Source organism: Helianthus annuus, chromosome 1 (genome assembly GCF_002127325.2).
Source record: "Helianthus annuus cultivar XRQ/B chromosome 1, HanXRQr2.0-SUNRISE, whole genome shotgun sequence".
Classification (NCBI taxonomy): domain Eukaryota; kingdom Viridiplantae; phylum Streptophyta; class Magnoliopsida; order Asterales; family Asteraceae; genus Helianthus; species Helianthus annuus.
The window spans coordinates 28,397,801-28,412,252 of NC_035433.2; positions in this window are offsets into that span (position 1 = coordinate 28,397,801).

Consider the following 14,452-nt stretch of genomic DNA (forward strand, 5'->3'; position numbering starts at 1 on the left):
CTAATGATACGAAGCTATAATCGGCGCCAGTATCAAATAAAACGGATGCATAGCGTTGGTTTACAGGGAACGTACCAGTGACAACATTGGGATCCTGGCGCGCTTCCCTTGCTTCTATGTTGAAAACCCTTCCGCAGGCTTGGTTCAACTCTGGGCAATTCCTCTTGTAATGCCCAAGGTCACCACAGTTGAAACATCCGGGCCTCTGCCCATTTCCACCAGCTTGGTTATTCCTCTGATTATGATTTACAGCGCCCGCTTGGTTAGCATTGTTAGCCCGATTTCCATCACCTCCATTATTCCCTTGTGGGCGATTTCCATTTCCACCCCGGTTGGTGTTTCTGTTTCCAAAACCTCCCTGGCCTCTCTGGCCCATAGTGGCCCAACAAGAATCCTTCATATGACCAGTCTTTCCACAAGCTTCACAAACTTTCAAACCACAACGGCCAGAATGGTGGCGCTGGCAGGTATTACACTTGGGCTGGGTGCCCATGTATCCTTTTCCTTTCTTCCCACTACCAGCTGTAACCTGAGCTGGCATGCTTGATTCCCCTTTCTTAACCACCACCCCGGTGCCCTGCTTGAAGTTTGAAAACTTCCGCTTGTTACCTCCTGATGACTCCACCTGAGTCTCTTTCTTCTTTGGTCAGCTTCATCAAACTTGTTCAGACGAATAGCTTCCTCTGTGAGAGCCACGCTCAAATCAATCGCCTCGGTAATAGTCGCCGGCTTGGAGGAGGTCACCATGCTTATGATTTGAGGAGCTAATCCCCAAATGAAACGTTCAATCCTTTTGAACTCAGGAGTGACCATGTAGGGTACCAAATGCGACAAGTCGTGAAATCTCTGAACGTATTCTGCGATCTTTGGACCTTCCATTTTCAAATGCCAGAACTCGGTCTCCAATCTTTGGATTTCAGCGCGGGAACAGTACTTTTTGCGCATAAGTTCCTTCAGTTCGGTCCAGGTCAGCGCGTAGGCAGCAGCTTCGCCAAGTGTCTATACTTGCAAATTCCACCAAGATAGGGCTCCATCCAAAAATAGCCTAGAGATATAGGTGACTTGTTGATCCAGCGCGCATTTGCTCATGCGAAGAACAGATTCGGTTTTCTCAGCCCAACGGACAAAGGCAACAGCACCTCCTGTGCCATCAAAGTTGACGGGCTTGCAGTCTAAAAACTGTTTATAGGTGCACCCTGCACATACATTATAACATATGATTGGCATTAGCAATCTTGCTAAGGAAATCCATTTAGGTCATGGTATGTCTTAATGACTTAGGGTTACCATGACGTGGGTTGTTGTTGTTGCCAGTGTTGCCAGAGTTGCTTCCACTAGTCCCTCCTTGAGAGGCGGCGTATTGTGCGATGGCAGCAGCAATGATCTGCTGGAGTTCTGCTTGAGTGGTAGGCATCTGCGGTTGTTGACGTCTCGGCGGCATCTTCTAAAGATGTGTTTACGTCGGTCAGGCCATAGTAAAGCGCACGTATATAGTAATAGTAATAGCACATAACATCTCATGTTATCAATACATCACAAATATCAATCACACAACATCCCATGTCACAAATATATAAATAATCAACCAAGCATCAAATATGATGAGAATACTGCAATTGCCATACATTGAGACCACATAGTAAGTGTATCAGTACATCACTGTGTCATACAATCATCAATCAACTAAGGGCTACATCACCCCAATCCAAAAACTATATCAAGTCAGTGTCAAATACATCAAATACATGTCAACAAAAGTCAGAATCATCATGTAGTCTCCAAAAATGCTGTGTAGTCAAAAGCAATCGCAGTCCTCTCACCAATGTCTACCCAAACGGTACTGATGAGCTCTATACAGATGGCGACGGAGGGGGAGGAAAGTGTGTGTAAAACAAACGACGTAACTGGTGCCAGTCCTCCTCCATGGCTCTCTGAGTACGGATGAAAGAAGCAACCTGCTGCTCTAGTGCAAAGAGGCGTGCTGCATAATCTGGGGGTACAGGTCGAGAAGGCTGCAAAGGTGAATGTGTCTGACCATGACACGGACATGGCAGCGGCTGAGCTCTCTCGAGCTCCTGAATGCGCTGCGTGTGTGACTCATGCTGAAAAACGAAAGACATCAACACATCCTCAATAGTGTGCCCCACATGGAAGGAATGGTAGGGGTCCGTCGGTGGCATGACAGGCGGTGACGACCAAAGGAATGGCACACTGGTGGGATCAAAAGGAGCCATACGAAATGGAGAAACAGGGGGTATAACAGGTGGAAACTGTGGCATGAAGGTAACAGACGTCGGCACATGCCCAAAGGGATGGGCCGAAGAACCCTCTCCAGGTCGCGCTGGAGGTGTAAACTGAGGAACTGAAAAAGAGAAATCAACATGTCGTGCATCAGTGATGGGAGGGGGAATAGGTGGAACATACTCATCAGCAGGAATCCACCCGTGCTGTGCGTGCTCATCTGGTGGATCCATGTGTGCCGCGAACAGTGCATGCTCGGGCTCTAGTGGAACGGGATCAGGTGGGGGAGCAAAAAAAGGGTGAACGGGTGCAATGTGATCAACAGGATGGTCAACAGGTATATCAACAACAGGTGGGGGAGCAACAGGATCAGCAGCAACGACATGATCGCCCTCCAACAACGGAACATCTACGGGGTGACCATCAACAGGTGGGTCAGCAAACACAGGCTCAATAAGGGGTGCGTCAGCATGAACTGGGTCATGCTCAAACGCAGGGTCTAAAGAAACTGCCTGCTTAGGAGCCATGGCAAGCTCAGGGTCAGCAAAAGCCATCTCGAAGTCAAACTCGGGGTCAATGGGATCAACTGGGTCAGCTGGATCGACTGGATCATCCATAGGCTGATCCATCGGTATGAACTCTATATCATGGTCCGGGTCGAATCCCGGGGGAAAGATAGGATCAGAATCCTCCACATCATCATGGTCAAACGCAAAACTAGGAATAGGAGCAACAGAGGATGCCTGGTCAGGATCTGAACCATGCGAAAAGTGCTGTGCGCTCAGAGTGTGGGAAGGTGCGGATGCCACAGACTCAAAGGAGTCTGGGACCGGAGAGTGCGCAGGCGAATCCTCGGCGGGAGCATCAGCGATCATCAGAAGATCGCCAGCAGGAAGAAGGGCCTCGCCCTGGATCTCATCCTCAATGGGCTCATCGTCATACAGATCAATGTCGCCGTCAGCCTCGGCGTCAAGAAGTAAATCGTACGCAGGATAAACGGCTAAGGGTATGGGAGCCGGAATCTCCACTAACGGTAGGTACTCAACAAGAAGGCCATCTGCAGGCTCACCAGCACCATCAGGTAGTGCGAAGGGCTGAAAGTCGTCCTCATCAGTGCTAGAAACGTCCGACGTGTGCACCTCGTGCTCTGAAGAGGCTAGGTCATCTGATACTACAGGTATAGGTCATGTGGTGTCTGAGTCGCCGGTGCCTGGCGAGTCCATGTGTCTGTAACATAAACACAAATATGCACAAATAATCAGTCATACAATCAGGTAATCACATAAGTCACCAACTAAGAAATCACATAATTCTCCTAGTCCCACTAGCCTCCCAGTCTCCTAGACTGACATTCCAAATTTTTCCCGTCTCTAAGACTGCTCTATCATCTACCTCGACCTCTTAGGTCGAGCCTCGGTCCCCATGAGCGAGCCTCAGCCTCCAAGACTGAGCCTATTCTCCCTAGTCCAACTAGCCATCTACCTCGATCTCTAAGATCGAGCCTCGGCCTCCAAGACCGAGCCTCAGCCTTCAAGACTGAGCCTATTCTTCCTAGCCTAGCTAGCCATCTACCTCGATCTCTAAGATCGAGCCTCGGCCTCCAAGACCGAGCCTCAGCCTTCAAGACTGAGCCTAAACATAATAAATAAACATCTACCTCGATCTCTAAGATCGAGCCTCGGCCTCCAAGACCGAGCCTCAGTCTCCAAGACGGAGCCGGATAATAAATAAATAAAATGTGCTCAACATGTGTTTATAAAAAGGTTTTGGATCTGGACTTAAGTGGTATGCAGTAAAAATGTTTTCGTGAGAGCCCTAGTGATCATAGTCTAGACTCGAGAATGATCAGAGCTCTAATACCAAGCTGTCACACCCTGGCTTTGCGAAAGCGTGGTTAATTTGGTGTGACTTCTTAATACCATAGCTTAATCATAACAAAGCTATATGAAGTAAAAACATGCAAGATCATCCATTAAGTTTTGAAACCAAATACAATACCATTGTCTTAACGGGCAAACACCCTAACAACCATAGCATTGTTCAACAAACACAAACATCAATATAAACACAGTTTAAGGACTGTGACTTGTCCAGGAAAGAGTCACATTCCCTAAACCCGGATAACCTCGTACTAGTGCAGCGGGAAAACGTGCCATACCGTGCCAGATCCCTTAATTCCCTGAAATACATGTAAGTTGAAAAATCAACAATAATGTTGAGCGAGTTCATGTGTAAGTGAGTATATAAACCTTTGTATTTATCAAAATCCTGGTATGTAGCAAATAAGGAAAAAGAGATCACCAATGGTTTGCAAGGCCATTGATATGTGTGAAATGCAAGTAGGAAGGCTCAAACCTAGCAGATTTATGCGTCGGGTACAAAGTCATCCCGAGGTCCGTTATGCTGGGCCTAGGACTGGGCTCGCTACACCCAAATAGATCTATCGCTCCTGCCCCTCGGTCCTACCCTGAGGATTAATGACCTCAAGTTTCCGCCTACCCATTCACATGATCTAAATAGTAACATGAACAGTTAAGAGAAAAGAGGGGACATCAACTCACAGTAATGCGTCCTCGATAACAGCAACTCAAACTCGGTCTGTAGCACGACAACCTACAACGTGCTAATATCTATTAGACGAACGGCCGTGCCTTAGCTTAGAGTTTTAACGTTCTTGGGGAAATAGTTAGACAACTATTCCGTGTTTATGTTTCTTGGTTAATGTATAAATAGATTCCTTCCCAAGGATGGGATATTCGTACATGTATTATGTATTCGGTGACTTAAAGTATTGACAAAATACATTTACAAGTTTCATATCCAACACTTTAAAGTTTTATGTCAAAACTCATGGCGAGGTTTAATTCCGAGAAATAAAGTTAAACATACTTGTTAGAAAAATAGTTTTTCTAAGTCTTGGTACTTTTAGAAAAATTCGCCAAAACTTCCCCTAAAAATGGGAGTGTCCGTGCTAATACGCACATCTTTTTCTTTTTGAAATCAACCCATGATCATCAACAATCAACCCTTACGTTTTAACACTCAAAACACTACTTTTGACGTTTCAGTTTCAATATGTGAAAACTGGACTGTTTTCGGACGAGTAAATAAAATACTTAACTTATTCCAAAAATTCCCAAATTTTTGTGGAACGTCATAATCGACCCACAAATTATTGTGTAAAAATTTCGGGGTCTAGTTCATTATCAGTAATTTATAGAAAATCGTTTACCCAACTGTGATCAGATTTGTTACATTCTGATCACAGTTTACGGAAAAATTCGTCAAAACTTCCTTGTAAGTCCGTTTATCGAAATTCCAGTTCGAGGGTCACAAGTACATCAGTGACCATCTTTGATAAAAGTTTCAGGGGCTGGTTCGGTTCAGGTTTTAAGTTGTGATCGAAAACGTATGACCCATTTTACTGCAGTTAAAATCAGCCTTAGCTGCTGTCACGAAAACAGATTTTTAAAATAGTAACCGACATCAGAAAAATACGATTCCAGCGCCATTTCCTTCGTTTTTCGAAAAGACACGATTTAAGCTTTTGAAATTCCGTTTTTCGAGTTTTTAAAGTTCGTTTACAGCCTATTGAAGGCGGCTGGAAAAGTACATCAGCATGTTGTTATTTCACGGTTTAAACATTACTAAATCGCATCAACGAGTGTCCGAACAATGGATTTAGCAAGAAAACAACTTTTAAACATCAAGTATGATTTAACCAACCCTCAAACCAACAAGATTCCGCTTCATAATTTAGACATAAGTAAACTTTTATGTAACTTTTATATTCTCTATTTTTTTGTTTAACATCCACTAGTCTTTTGATCTTTAGTGATTTAACAACAAAACATCATACTACATGCCCTAATTTCGAACAAGATGAAATCAAGGGTGAAGAAACTTACTACTAGCCTCTAGCTAGGGATGAATCTAGTGGAGAAAGTGATGAGAAAAATGATGGTGAGAAGGACAAGAACAAGCTCCTTTGAAGCCCCTTTAAGTTGTAACCTCCATTGATCCTTCTAAACTTGAATGGAAAGTATAAGATGAAGAAGATGATGAGGTTTAGAGGTGGTGATGGTGTGTTCGGTTTGGGCAGCCGAGACAAGAGGGAGAGAGAGTGAAAATGGAGTGTGATATCTAGTGAAATGATAAGCTAATCCAAGTCCATACTTATATCATCATCTCAAATATTATGTTTAGTACCACAAGCAACATATCTATTATAATATCCAACAAATCAACCAAGTATGGTGTAAATATTGAGTTGATGATATGGTGGGTCCATATGGACCAAAAATCGTTGGGGGGGGGGTCTTGATGATAAAAATGTAACTAAATTGCAAGTATAGTTAGATGTAAGAAAGATGATGGTGCAAGTTAGTTGGTTTATTTTTAGCGGGTGTTATGACGTACGGGGATCATGACAAGCCATAAGTAATAAAACAAAATGTCTGACAAAAATTTAGTGTCCCGGGTAATGTCCGGGTATCCAGTTAAATACCGTTCCGTTAAAATGTTTAATTATGCCGAAAAAGTCCTTTATGTATATTTTTGTAACATAAATTATTCCTGGTACTTAGGAAAATATACGGGACCGTTCTGCAATGTTTTTGCACTTTATAAGTAATTTAAAATGCTGAGTTTTGTATTAAAGTGCAGAATTTTTGTACTTAAAGTACGTTTTAGGCACATCCGGTCACTATAAACTTTACCTAGTGACGCAGTTCTACAATCCTCACCTCCCTACACTCACTATCAGTGCAGCAATCTATTCCCGGCTCATACTGGCCTTAGAGGCAGTGTCTGCCTGATGCTGGTTATGTCAGCATGTTTAATGGGTATCCCGTAGTGTGCTCACTGTGCTTGTTGTGCATCAAGGTTGTCACTGATGTTTGTGTATAAAAAATAGAGTGACAGTATAAAATGTGATGCATGAGCATGTATGTATCAGAAATCAGTAAGCAGTTTAATCACAGTTGTAAGCAAGCACAGTAATTAAGCGGTAATTAAATATAAATTAATTCGTACGGATACCTGGTTTTGTGAGGGTTGTCACAATTTCACTTGCCATACATGACATTTTGTTTACACATTACTTGATTGACATTTGACAACGGTTAGACATGGGCAATTTACATTGATGGTTTATGTGGGTAAGTGATTTGAGTAACGAGGCGTGTGTAATGTGATACAAGCATGGTGGATACGCCGCTGGTACTTCCTATATATAAGTGCTTGTATTATATTACATGGCGTAGCGTTATTTAAATCATTCATTTGGAATTATACATCTTTACACAAATAACATATTTTTTTTACAAGACATTGTTTTACAAAACAGTTTGTTTTATACAAACTCCTTTTTACTTGGTTATTCACTTAACCTTACATCATTCTTTTTAACTATACCTATCTATCATCGATTTTCAAACGTTTTATAAAAGCAAACACTTAAACTGGATTCATGACAAGATTTTGTTAAACATTTTCTTAAACCTAAGTCACGCATCCTATTTTTCATAAAACCTATGTACTCGCCGGCATTTTTATGCTGACGTACTTTCACATGTGTTTCAGGTACGATAGTTGATGATGTTTGATGATGATATTGATGCATGCTCACATAGGATTGGACGAAGCCTTAGTGACATTAAAAGATGCAAGACTAGTTAATTTTGTTATGTTTCTTTATTGTTAAGACATTGTAACTCATTTAATTCAATAAAATGAAATTTGTTTAATCCATGGTTGTGAAACAATGATTCTGTTACAACACTCCCCGACGTTTCCGCCACGTTTTGTTGTTTTACGTGGTCGGGGTGTGACAGAAAAGTTGGTATCAGAGCCAATGGTTATAGGGAATTAGGTTATTAGTAATGCTTTGACCTAGTCTATAACCTTCCTAGGACCCTAACGCGAGTTTACTTGCGTTTAGTCATAAAACAATACCGTCACTTATCCTTAAGTGACAACCGCAACGAGAACATAAATTTGATCTGCCTTGAAAACTAATCATCTGTTCTAGGATGATTTATTATAAGGTTTTGAACCCTTCCAGTTCAACTCATATTTAGCTTAGTGCCTTTTGAGTTTTCAAACTCATCAAAGTTTGGGTCTAAATAATGTGAACACGTGCAAACTGGAAGAGTGGGTGCCTGTACCCTGAGTTTTCTGTCTAAGGCTAGAGTGTTCGTACAAATCCGCAGTATCGGACCAGTCACTTTTACCTGGGAACTCTTGGGGTGAGTGTCCACTTATAGGCGAGCATGTCTTCGCGATACATTATATTGACCCGCTTACTTTGATTAGTCACCGTCTCATTTGTTTGCCTTTGGTAACAAACAAATGGTCACAATCTTCATGCGTTGTCATTCCCTTTTGGTCATCTTTCGCTTGTTTCCTCCTATGCCTTCCATTGTCTTCAAGATGCCTCTTCATCGCAACAACACAAAAATGTCTGAACCAGGTGCTGCAACTACCCAGCAAATAGGCGTCGTACTCTAGAGGACCGTTGATTTAGCTATCACCATGACTCGCCTCAGGGATGAAGCCGTATAAGGGAACTGCTCCTTGGTGCAATGAATGTGGTAGTCATCATCCGGATCGAATACCCTGTTTCAAATGTACCCACGGTGGACGATGGGGACATTTGGTTAACATGTGCCGCCTTGCAATCCAAAGCAAAGCTGTTACCAAATCCTGCTGCTGCTCAACCTTCAATTTATGCTTCATATGTAGCCTTGGCATATCTAGCGCCTCAACCTCATGAACTTTCTACCTTGTGTATCGACTTAAGAACGCCTAGTGCAAGGTGTCGGAACACCTCTCGTTACACAAATTCCAAAATCCATATAGGATCTTTCTATCCTCATAATTAGATCCTTATGGATGGTTGCCGTTCATCGGAGCCCTTAATTGAATTCTTTGTATGATTCAATACGTACATTACAATTCAATAAGGACAAAGCCGAATTCCTATTAAGATTTTCCTATCTTCATAGATAGATTCTTTAAAATGATTAAAGTGCCAAATGAAATCCACGGATTGGATTCCTGGTGTGCTTTAAATGTCTGTGTCCAAAGATAACAAATTAAAGGTCAAGTTAATCAATTATGTGATTATGTGTTCCCTTTTATGTTTTTGTGTGATCCAAATTTCTGTTATCCAAATCCTCGTAGAATCTTCCATATCTTCGTATAAGGGATTCATAGTAGGATATCCAAAGGTACTATCTTAAATCCTTAATGGACTTCTACGTTGTAGTTAAGTACCTGGGGTTGTGAAGTACTATTCCATAAATTAGACCCCTTGAGTGGTCTAGTTAAACAGATTGATCCAAAAATCTGGTTAGGAATATCATGTGATGATATAGCTGAAAAGACTCCTTGGTGGTCAAATTAAAGTGATCATTTGTCGATCTAATTGAAAGGACCCTATGGTTGTCTAACCACACTCATTACAGGTTTGATTTTCTTCCCCTACACATTATGAAATGTACTGTGCGGACTGTGCAAGGAATTACGTAATTATGGACGCGTACATAATTATGGAATTTAGTGCACAGAAACCACAACGAGTTTTGTCATGCATCTAGAGTGAACCCTGTTCATTTCCAATTCTGATGAAACACCCGTTGAAGAAAAATGAACTAGCTACTCATTTTTCACTTCTGAAAGAATATCCGTTGATGGAAATGAATATCCGTTTGTTTAATCCTTCATTTCCGTTCTGATGAAGAATCCGTTGAGGAAAATGGATCATCCATTCATTTTCGCTTCTGAAGAATATCCGTTGATGGAAATGAAAATCCGTTTGTTTAATCCTTCATTTCCGTTATGATGAAGAATCCGTTGAGGAAAATGGACCATCCATTCATTTTCGCTTCAGAAGAATATCCGTTGATGGAAATGAATATCCGTTTGTTTAATCCTTCATTTCCGTTCTGATGAAGAATCCGTTGAGGAAAATGGATCATCCATTCATTTTCGCTTCTGAAGAATATCCGTTGATGGAAATGAATATCCGTTTGATTATCCCTTCATTTCCGTTTCTGAAGAAGCAACCGTTGGAAATGACTCCGTTTGTTCATTTTCGTTTCTGAAGAATATCCGTTGAAGGAAATGAATATCCGTTTGATTATCCCTTCATTTCCGTTTCTGAAGAAGCAACCGTTGGAAATGACTCCGTTTGTTCATTTTCGTTTCTGAAGAATATCCGTTGAAGGAAATGAATATCCGTTTGATTATCCCTTCATTTCCGTTTCTGAAGAAGCAACCGTTGGAAATGACTCCGTTTGTTCATTTTCGTTTCTGAAGAATATCCGTTGAAGGAAATGAATATCCGTTTGATTATCCTTTTCATTTCCGTTTCTGAGGAAGCATCTGTTGAAAATGACTTCGTCCATTCATTTTCATTTCTGAAGAATGTCCGTTAAGGAAATGATAGGATTATCCCTTGCATATCTCTGGTGGTTATTTGACACAAAGTCACAGACAGACTCCTACGGATAAATTTCGGGACGAAATTTCCTAAAGTAGGGGAGACTGTGACACCTGTGTCACTGTTACCGTCAAACAAATTCCAAACCAATGAAATTTTGCATTTCATACTTGGGATTTGTAAAAATATGTGTATCGTTTGCACATATCAATTCTTGTTCGATTTCGGGCTTTAAATCGCTTTCTGGAAGGTTATACGCGATCTGATGCATAAATATAACCAGTTTAATGCAATAAACACTCCGGAATAGTGACATAGGCTTAACATACATTAAATAACCAGAAATAAGTTTTTGAAAGGTTTGGTATGCCGAAATCAAGTTTATTCGCTTACAGGGACTAAATTCGACAAACTGCGAAAGTATGTAAATTTGTACTGTAACAGACCTTCCGGAACTTGATCATAAGTTAAATATGCCCTAAATATCCTTTACATAGCTTCGAAATAGGCTTTGAGGTGTTTGGTGCGCAAAAATAAACTTTATGCTCACTCAGGGACTAAAAGCGTCAAAAAGTGCATAAGTTTTCATTTTGGTGCATATTTTACGTTCTGAATACTTGCGGACTTCCAAAAATTTATGTAAGCATTAAAATATTTTATTTTAGTGTTTGGCATAAAAAAAAATCCATTCGTCGCTCAATTTGGATCGTCTTTCGCGCTTATGCGCATTCCGTCGTAATTAAGCGAACATCGCGATCGTACGACCAAACGAACCGACATCCGGCATATTTTTGAGCATGTTTCATGTCCCTCATACTTAGGCATCATTTTAGGGCCTTAAGGATGGCTTAACAGGCCTTAAACGTGTCGAAAATGGACTTAAAAGCATGCAGGGGCTAAAACTGTCATTTTTGAAAGTTTGTGCTGATCAGACAAGCCCAGGCGGCCCGCCTGAGTTTTGTGTGTATCCTGACGCGGGCCGCGTGGCCTCCCCAGATGTGCAAAAAGTTGTTAACAGCCTGTTTCCAGCTGTTATACACTTCAAAACCACTTGCAAATGGTATTTTTTAACCATGGGCTGAATCTATGGGTGCCCAAGGTTTCCCAAAACAATGGGCCCATGTGTACGGCCGAGATCGAAGCACGTTTCGTGATGAACGATCCTAACGGTTGTGCCATGCCTATATAAACCCAACCCATTTCATTTCCTCCTCACTTGAATTCTGAGATTTTCTCTAAGTTGGAGTGATTATCACTTCATACCTGAGAAATACTTGGAATTCAATCTTGCGGGGACCTTCTATAAGTTTTCTTTCGCGTTTTTCATTCGTTTTTGCGTTAAAGTCAAACTGCGTTTGACTTTCTGCATTGACCAGTTTATGGTCAACGCGAAGTTCGTTTGAACTTCATAACGTGAGCGTAATCACAATGGTTATAGTCCCTAGTGACTATACCTACTGATTACCACGTTATCTAGGCTCAGTGACGAGTCGTAGTTTCGGCCAAAATGCGTTTCCTCGCGTATTTTGTAACCAAACTACTCTAGGGTATCAAAACCGTTTGTTTTGATACCAAACCTGTTTTCTAACTTTACTAAACATGTTCTAGCATGTTTAGCTCGTCGCTTTTAGAATTGTGCTTGTTTAGGGTCGTAAAGGTAAGCGATCTAATCAATCGCTTATACTTTCGAACCCGACCCATTTGGTCGATCATTAGAATCTGACCAAACACTTTAGGTGACCATAGTTGTATAGGGAATAACCTTCCGAGGTTATACCTTATGGTCACGTCATTTAAGTAGTTGTATGATAAGTAGTTCTTATGCCTTAGGTAAATTACCAAAATGCCCTTTTTGCGCTAAAATTCATTTTAAGCCTATGTAACGTAACTTTTGACATATAAACTGTTTTGGCAACCATATTAAACATGTTAAGGCATATCTTGCTTGTCATAGGACTAGTTAGGCATTCCGAACGCGTTTTACGCAAACGACGCGTTAAAGTAGCATAAGCTACCTAAACAGGTTGTAATGGGTCGTAAGCACTTAGGTTAGGTTTCATTTTAGTATGTAGGCTTTGTTAAACCATACTACATAAGTTCCCACACTTATTTGGTTTACGAACCCTCGTACTATCCGATCTTCCGAGTTAGGTCCGGTTATTAATGTAGTTACCTATATTAGGTGCCGTTTGATTTCCGTGATCCCTCTAGCTTTGCTTGGTTGTTAGCCAAGACTTCTAAGCTCCCTCAAGTGAGTACATAGACCCCTCTTTTACTGTTTTCCAAACATTTTGGGGTGAAACACATGTGCCTACTTGTTACTTTCATGATTTCATGCTTTTATATCATATACTTGCTATGTTCACTAGTACACTATTAGTACATGATTTTATTATGTTTTAGCTATGTATGCCCATTGTGTGCATACTTAGTACATCGTTTTACATAACATTTCATGCTATGTATGTTCATCATACTTAGTACATTTTACATTTCATGCTATGTATGTTCATCATACTTAGTACATTTTACATCACATGCTATGTATGTTAATCATACTTAGTACATTTCACATCACATGCTATGTATGCCCATTGTGTGCATACTTAGTACATCGTTTTACAAGACATCTTATACTTTGTATCATGCTATGTATGTCCATCCGTCGCATACTTAGTACATTGTTTGTGCATTCTTACCTATGGTTTGGTGATTACATATTTCACTTGCCATACATGACATTTTGTTTACACATTACTTGATTGACATTTGACAACGGTTAGACATGGGCAATTTACATTGGTGGTTTATGTGGGTAAGTGATTTGAGTAACGAGGCGTGTGTAATGTGATACAAGCATGGTGGATACGCCGCTGGTACTTCCTATATATAAGTGCTTGTATTATATTACATTGCGTAGCGTTATTTAAATCATCCATTTGGAATTATACATCTTTACACAAATAACATATTTTTTTTTACAAGACATTGTTTTACAAAACAGTTTGTTTTATACAAACTCCTTTTTACTTGGTTATTCAATTAACCTTACATCATTCTTTTTAACTATACCTATCTATCATCGATTTTCAAACGTTTTATAAAAGCAAACACTTAAACTGGATTCATGACAAGTTTTTGTTAAACATTTTCTTAAACCTAAGTCATGAATCCTATTTTTCATAAAATCTATGTACTCGTCGGCATTTTTATGCTGACGTACTTTCACATGTGTTTCAGGTACGATAGTTGATGATGTTTGATGATGATATTGATGCATGCTCACATAGGATTGGACGAAGCCTTAGTGACATTAAAAGATGCAAGACTAGTTAATTTTGTTATGTTTCTTTATTGTTAAGACATTGTAACTCATTTAATTCAATAAAACGAAATTTGTTTAATCCATGGTTGTGAAACAATGATTCTGTTACAACACTCCCCGACGTTTCCGCCACGTTTTGTTGTTTTACGTGGTCGGGGTGTGACATCGTTGGTGTATTCCAATCCTTAATAGCAGCTATTTTGGATGGATCAACATGAATACCCTGCTCGTTGACTATATGACCCAAGAACTGAACTTCTTTAAGCCAAAATTCACACTTGGAGAATTTAGCAAAAAGTTGTTCCTTCTTTCAGGAGTTCTAATGTCAAACAAAGGTGTTGCTCGTGATCGGCTCGAGACTTCGAATAAATGAGAATATCGTCGATGAACACAATGATGAACTTGTCTAAATAAGGTTTACAGACCCTATACATTAAGTC